This window comes from Microchirus variegatus (genome assembly GCF_963457635.1).
Source record: "Microchirus variegatus genome assembly, chromosome: 21".
Taxonomy (NCBI): domain Eukaryota; kingdom Metazoa; phylum Chordata; class Actinopteri; order Pleuronectiformes; family Soleidae; genus Microchirus; species Microchirus variegatus.
In genome coordinates this window covers 6,552,449-6,561,111 of record NC_139822.1, presented here as the reverse complement: position 1 = coordinate 6,561,111, position 8,663 = coordinate 6,552,449, and positions in this window count along the sequence as shown.

Sequence of the window (8,663 nt, the reverse complement as noted above, 5' to 3'; positions counted from 1 at the left end):
TAATATTAAGGTCTGGGGACTGAGATGGCCATTCCAGAACGTTCCTCTGCATGAATGCCTTAGTACAGGGATAAACATTTCGACAATATTTATTGTCACTTTTATACAATTATACAGATCTAACACTGAACATATGTATTATTTTCTTCTCTCTTAAAGGAAAAGAATAATACATAGCACTGTAGGTCCAGGTCCGTACAGGATGGCGTCTGGGTCCGGACTCGGTCCGCCTGTTAGTGACCTCTGCCTTAGTAGATTTTGAGCAGTGTTTAGGGTCGTTGTCTTCAGCAAATTCAACTTTGTCACAGATTCCTGGACATTGTTCTCCAGAATCTGCTGATATTTAGTGGAATCCATGCGACCCTCAACTTTAACAAGATTCCCAGTCCCTGCACTGGACTGTGCGTGTGGTCTTCCAATTCCTCACAATGTTCCTCACGGTTGAAACTGAGAGCTTAAATCTCTGAGATAGCTTTCTGTATCCTTCCCCAAAACCATGATGTTGAACAATCATTGTTTTCAGGTCATTTGAGGGTTGTTTTGAGGCTCCCATGTTGAATTGACCTGTGTGTGGAGGTCAAGAGTCACTGAGGTTACCAAACCAATTTTGAGTTCCAATAATCAGTGCTAAAGGTATTGAAATATGTATAAATATTTTTAGAATTTAAATAATTCTTGCACACTTTCTGTAAATCATATAAACTTATTTTTTTTTAAACCTGACCTTCAGAAACCAAAAATCTTAAATTATTGTAGAAAAAAAACCACAATGATAAAAATAACAATGTTTATCTAGTGCAGACACCTTAAGATATAGTTGCCAAATAATTAATTTTAAAATAAATATTAGGAATGTATATATTTTTTTATAAATAGTTGGTTGTGCCACCTGACATTTTTTGTTGTTGTGAAGTTAAAGATACTGTTAAAAAATGAGTTAAAACTGTTAGAATAGTTAAACCATATAGGAGAAATGTTCAAGCACATTGTTCTGGACTCAAAAATATGCATTACATCCATTTTGAAAATACTTCTTAAAAATAAATTTTTAGAAGCTTTATTTGTCATTGACCCTTATATAATGTGCATTACATCATTATACTGTCATTCTTACAGTGGTGATCAATATTAATCAAGACTAGACTGGGACTTTGGAACAAAACAGGACAAGAAGGAAATGTGTCAGCATTTAGACAACGAAACAACAATCATCATGTGAGTCCATCAGGCTAAGGTTGAGATGTGACTATGGCTGTGTTTTACATGAGAGTTTTAATTAGAAATTAATTCTGCTTTAAAAAATATCACGTAAACATGGCCTATATCTAATACAGTATTGACCCCTGATTACATTTTATGTGTGTCCGACATCCATCACTGCACAAAACTCAGGGAAAGGCCACGTGAACACAGAATTTTGAAAGTTGAATTCAACAACTTTTACTTTGATAACCCTATAGAATAGTGTTAAGGCCTAGGGTAGCCAAAACAATAAAGGGAGGAGAGGCGAGCAGGATGCAGTCAAAATGTTTGTTTTATTTCAAATTCAAAAAAAGGTTGCGGTCAGTTGTCAGTAGTGAGGGGTCTGAGTGTTGCAGTGGGTGAAGTGTGCTTGTGAGTGTGTGAGCTCTTCCAAGTCAAAAATCGTTCTTGTTTTGCATACTCGATTTCACGTTCAATTTTGCGTTTTTCTGTTTCCATCTGCTGCTTCATTCTAATTGTATCTAATTGGAGAAGTAAAAGATCCTTCTGCTGCTCATACGTTTGGCAGCTAGATTGCACAGCAGGAGGAGGTTCCGAATCGGCAGGCAACACCTTTTTTTTTCAACAAGAGCAGCCTTGTTAACAAGTTGCATAAGTACCTTAGTCCTTTTATCGGAGCTAGTCAAAAGAATTTCATAGCGTTCTGCAAGTAACAATAGTTGTTCCTTCTTAAACGAATTTAATGTCTCCACCGAGGGAGCATTGACGAAATCATCAATCACTGTCATATTTAGGCTTTGTTTCGCCGACAGCGCATTACGACAGTTTACAAATTGTAGGCGATCCAATCAAGCTGCACAGTTAATAGGCTTGCGAGTATCCAACAAAGATTTCATTGACCCTAGGTTTCTTCGAACAGCTACTGGTGGGGGTTGTTACGCACCTGAAACCAGTAGGCACAAGAAGCTCCAGACTGAAGCAACCTGTAGCACCGGATGTGCTCCCGAGACAACTGCTGCTACCCACTTTCACCGCTCAGAAAACAACAAACTAAAATAACAAATAATGTGTCTTAAGACACACCCTGTCCCTATCAGGAGTTACTCGCCAGTCCTTTAACCACAAAGTAAAAAAAAAAAATGCAAAGTCATCATGGACTCATCAGTGGTCAGTAGTGAGGTGTTGCAGTGGGTGAAGTGTGCTGGAGTGTGAGCTCTTCCAAGTCAAAAACCAAAATGGAGAACAAAAGGAGCCTCCCAGGCCCCAGGAGCAGCCTGCAGGTGTAGCTGATCAGTGGTTAAGGGAAGCCCCGCCCACAAACACACCTGAACCGAGGCTTAGAGGGAGGGAGCACAGTCAGAGGGAAAAGTAGGCGATCACAAACATGTTACTGTATAAAAGTTCACTGTACTCAACATTTCCAGGTCAACTTTTTGGCAATGAGACTAAAAATTGCACTTTTTCAAAATTTCACAAAAGTTCATGTGTTAGGTGGCGACCCTAAATCTCAATGGAATCTCTCAAAACTTTGCAAAAGTAATGTTTATGTTCATTGGAACAAAATGCAAGCCAGCCAAATTGATATTTTGTAAATAAAATTTCTCATTTAAATTTGATGCACCCTATATACATATATATATATCATGCGGAGGAGATAAAAATTTAATACATTAAAATTTAAATTAATTAATTCAGATTCAGATAACCTTTTTGGTCACAGAAGGACATATCCCAGAAATACACAACCATCAGTTCTCACATACACATACAAACATAAAGACATGCAGTATGTCAGGCATCAGGGGACATCAAAGACATGATGTCCAACAGAGACGTCAGACAACATAGGAAAGAAAAAAAAGTTACTGAAGACGAGTAAACTTAGTAAACTTGATCCCGAAACGAGTTTAGTTTTTCTGATAACTTGATAGAATTGTTGTATTTCTGCTCCCTCCTGGTCTCTTTCCTCTATCTCTACCTCATCTCCTCTTGTCCTTTATCTCCTCGACCTCTCCCCCATTTTTCCTTTTTAGAGAAGTTTAGACAAGGTTAACTTACATGCACCTGTAAAGGTTATATTGCATTTTATGTGCATTGTGAAATTGAATCCAAAAGCCGACATCCCTAACTTTTTGTGTGTATATTACTGTGATTTGGGTCACAGTAGTTTGTCATCTTTAAAAAGTAGGTCCCCACATATAGAAACCTTGTGTAACACGACAATATTTACTTTAATTAAAATGGTAATGTTGTTGTTCTTGATGGTTATTATTTTATAAATAGTAATAGTAATAAATAATAATTCGTTTTCAACATCCAGAGTTCTGTCAATCATTGATGCATGAGCAGAACAATTATTAGTGTCATATACTGTACATTGAGTCAGCGAATGCAGTTGAAGTCTTAGCAGCTCAGTTTAGCAGCTGAATGCAAAAAACAATAACAAAAAAAACAGTTTGGGTGATGAGTGCATTTTTCAACATTGGTGTCTGACAGTGCCATCTTCTCCTGCAAAGCTGAAGTGAAATGAAAACCAGCTGTGGGAGAGAAACTGCAGGTCTGCCTTTCAGACAGACTTTTCAGCAGGCAAACACTGCTGTTTACTGACAGTTTTAAAGGCAGGGAACACTCAGTCACTCCTGGTAATGGCTTCCTCTACATAGCACTCGCTCCAGAAAGCCCCATGGAAGTATGTTCGTAATTGTAGCCGTTGTCCTGTAAAGTGTAGACTTTACAGTCTGCTGCAGTGCTACAGGAATTAAAACTGCCTGAAGCAATGCAAAATTGCTAACTGTGTTTTACGCCGATGGCTCTGTTGTATTTGCAGGTTCACACTTGCTTAAAATTTAGTGGTACATATAAGATTTCATATAAGCTTTAAAATATATTTCATAAGCTTTCATATAAGAATAAATCATGAAGATAGATAGATAGATAGATAGATAGATAGATAGATAGATAGATAGATAGATAGATAGATAGATAGATAGATAGATAGATAGATAGATAGATAGATAGATAGATAGATAGATAGATAGATAGATAGATATCAGCTCTGCACTTCACATCCACAACCAATAAGATGACAAATAGATCTGATTCCTCTTGAGTGTGAGACGTTACACTCTGACAAGCAGCTTCCAGCAGGTGGTGCTGGGAAATTATGAGCTTGTCAGTGCTTCAGTGAGTGCAGGTCTGCCATCTGTAAACAGCAGCTGTCACAACTGTCTCACTCGTATACGAGTCTCTGCCTCCATTATGGCCTGTTGTCAGAAACAACTGATAGAAGGACACAAAAGTGTGTTAGCTGTGAAAATACAATTCCTTTATAGTCAATAAAGATTACTCTCTCAATTGAATAATCAATCATATGCTGTTAGATTACCCCTGTCTCTGATACAGGTGAAAACCTGTCCAAACTTCACACAGCGGTTAACCAAAGATGAAAGTCTGATATCTTTGGGTGATATGTGTGGAAGCTGCATACATTTTCATTGTTCAAAATGATATTTTCATTGAAGGAGGTCTCAGGAGAGCAGAGATCAAACACTGTGAGGAGAAGAAGACAGAGATGTTTGCGATCAATTTCACGCCTGTGTGCGGAATAATTGCTGTGTATTTTGAACATCTTGATATAAGATAAGTGCCTTTCAGCTTGTCACCGCAGAACACATTTAGTCAACTGGTTCATCACGGCGGCCTGTTCTGTGTTCTGCCTGTCACTAAATCGAGGAAGAAAAAGAACTAAACAAAAGCTGTGTCTCAACAGTCAAGGCTGCACATGTGAAGGAGACAGTTAGACAGTTAGACACTGAGAAATGAGAAAGTTCCCTTTCTTCTTCTCCTAATAAATTCCTAATATTTTATATAAGAGGTGTGTTTGCATGGGGGGAGGGGGTTAAATTTATGATGATGATGTATATGTCAAGAATTTGGGCTAAGCAGAACAAAGGACTGAAATGCAGGATTCAGAACTCGATTCAATCAGTAATCAAAGTTCAAAGGTGCATTATGTAATAAATCTTAATCAACTGGCCATAAAATCCTCCTAATATGTCACAGAGACTCAGGAATAATGTTCATATAACACACTGAACTCACCAACAACAACAGTAGAGCCAAAATATTTGCATTAAAAAATATATTTTGCAGACTGCAAATCATGTTTATGTTTTGAAATCATGTTTTGGCATGCGTTTTGCCACCTACCGCCGTTTACCAATCATTGCAGTCAGTAGAGTCTCAGGCTGCTGAGCAGCCACTGGTTGACAGTTATGTCAGAAATACGAAACCTAAAAGACCTCAGTATTTTGAATTTGAATGTAGTAACCGTTTTTGGCCACATTCTTACATATGGCACCTTTAAAGGGACAATGTGTAGTATTTATGGGTTTATATAACCCAAAATCCACTTTTTTATACATATTATGTGCTCCTGCATTGTCTAGTCGCTTTATAACAGTTTTTGTTTCATTTTCGTAGTGTTTCAAAAAGTCATGTAAAATAACATGATCGCGGGCCGCGGTTGCATAGCCACTGTTAGCAGCGAGACGCCATGTTTCTACTGGAGCCTGTAAGGACGAACGCGAGAGAACAAATCAAGCGTCTCTTTACTTGTAGCAGAAGTCCCGCCTCCTCTCTCTCCGCTTCCTCTGCTACGGCTGCGGTAGCTCGCCCTCTCCCTCGCCTCACGAACCTCATCTGCTGACACGGAGAAAGACAACGAGGACGACATTTGACCGGCTGCGGATACCGTAGCGCTCATGGAAGGGAGGGGGTGAGCAGAGCAGCAGGTCTTTGTTGTAAATTTCAGCCTCTCCTCTAGATGGCACTATAAACTACTTACTTCACCTTTAATACCAATTTTTTTTTTTAAATAAATTAAAAAAAACTTTAGTACCAGGCAAAGGTTCAGTACACAGGAGGTCAATCAGATCTGGCAGATGTACAAAAATGTTAGGCAAAAAGGCAAGGTCAAAAAAGGCAAGCAAGGTTCAATACATGAGTATGGCTGTAAAAGAGAATGCTGGACCGTGAGCTAAGAACTACAACAAAACGGCAACGAGACAAGACACAGAGGGGGAATATAAGCTGTGCTTGATTGGGGAGTGATTGCATGCAGGTGTGGGAGACACAGTCAGGGATCGGGTGCACACAGACGAGGAAGAGAAGACAGACATGAGCCTGAAACAGAGACAGGGGTGAGTGATCCAAAAAATAAAACAGGAAGACAAGACATGGAACATCAAGGGGGAAAAAAACAAAACATTTAACCAATGTGACAGATCATGACAGTATCATGATCCAATTAATTTGTTTGGTTTTGTTCAAGCTGACTGACATGTTTGTTTTTGTTGCATTAACTAATTCATTGGTTACAATTGGGTTGTGAAAAGGATTTTAAGCAATACAGTAAAAATGCTCCAGATATTGATCTCCCATCCTAACTTTAACACATTATGCCAGTATCACTGTAGACCATAATCTGATGCAGATCTCTCTGATTCCAATATTGTATACAGATTGTGTAATAAGGTGCAGGTGTGATTAATACTGGGCTTAATTAGTATATATTTTTTTGCAGTATAATCTTATAGAGGTGTTGGGTGGATGATGGATGGATGATGAATAGAGGAGATATTCCTCTTCTGCTGGAACAGATGCCTGGAATTATTTACATCTCACAATTTCTGTGAGCAACAAACCTACAGCTAGCTAGACATTATGCATGAATAGTCCACTGTAGACTTTACTCTTTTCAGGGGCAAAAAAACTTGGAGACATTTTCTTCCCATGAACAAGTACGTATTTCATCCTCGTATACTTTACTCAGGTGGCCCAACTTTGCATTGAAGCAACTGTGAAGTGGTACAGAAATGTATCTCTGATCCAGAGATGAGTGTAGTTTGCAGTGCTGCCACCTGGATGGGTTTTTTTTGCCATCTCTTTTCTACAGCTGAGGACTGACTGAGTCTAAAGTAGCAATTTGAAGAATGGAATTTCTTTTTCTCTGCCTTGTCCTCAGTATTGCTTTTCATATGACTGAGGCAATAAAGTGAAAAGGTACACTATAGAAATAGACTGACAAGCGTTTGTATGGCAGCGATCTGTAGGGGGCCCAGCACTCGTGCTACAGATGATAATTATGTTTTGTGGGCCGTTGCTCTCTGCATTATATTTATCTTTTAGAGATGATGGGAAATGCACATGATTAGCAGAGTAGGAGACTGAATGTTGTTAGAGAAAGTGAATGTGACAGAAAGAGAGAGTGAGTCATTTGAAAGGTCAGTATTTTGTATGCTCTCGGTTTACTTTGGAAATAAGTAATCTTACGAACTTTTTTACAGATAGATGTTAATGTTAACATATTTTAGAGAGCACAAGCTTTGGTTGTAATAAATGGCCTAAAATAAAAAAAATTAAATAATGTGTAAACAATAATGTGGTCTTCAGCTGTGGAAGTGAACTAATAAGTACAGCACATTATGTTTTACAATAAATCCTATGGAGAAGTGTCTTCCAGTCTTGCTCTTCATTATCCTGCAGTATTTACAGCCTACTTCTTCATGTCTGCTTTATTTCCTATTTGATTATAAAATACATGAACTTTCTACTTGAACCAAAGCTGTGTTTCCCTCTTTTGTTTGTCATGGCCTTAAAAATATGAAGAGAAACCCCATACTGATCGTTAGATGTTGACCAGCCACACTTTTGTTTCTCAAACCATCCTATTTAACCCCCCACCTCCTTAATAAACCTTGCATTCTATATTTTTCATATAACAAACCTGCAGCGTTCTCTTCTGCAGTAACTGAAAACACAGAGTCTGTTTTATCTCTGACTTTTGAAGCAGAGGTAAAAACTTAAGCCAGAGTTGCCCGCTCACCAGCGTCAGATCGTTGTCTTCTACCAGTTAGTAAAGTCACGAAGAACACTGGTCGCCTCCTGCTACTCCCTCAACTCCTGGGTCCTGATCTGCTCTGAGTGAGTCTGTTCCAAACTCTGTTACAAACATTTGGTTCACACCGAGAAGCTCCTGACCTCGCCCAGCTGCATCGGCGTTTCCCCCTTCACCTAACTCACTGGTTATTAGCCCGATACACTTTCTGTTATTTATTGTAAATAGATATTTACTAGTTTGCACTTCAACCATACTGCTGCCTGCCTTTACGGAGATGCTCTTGTCCTTTTCTTCCTCCTTATCGTTTTTCTTTCGATGGATGTGCAACATACTGGGGTGCCGTAAGCCACATATAATGCAAAAAAAGATGTTTCTTGCAATCCCTGCTAACATGCCCAGTGCACAAGCAGCCAAAGCAAACTCCATTAGTTTTCAGAAAATCCATATTTTCGCTGTGAGCTTTCCTCTCCAATAGAGTACACGACTCCAGTGTATGTCCACGGTTTTTACAATACTGACAGGCTTCATATCCATCCTTCCTGTTGGCTGGTGGAGCTCC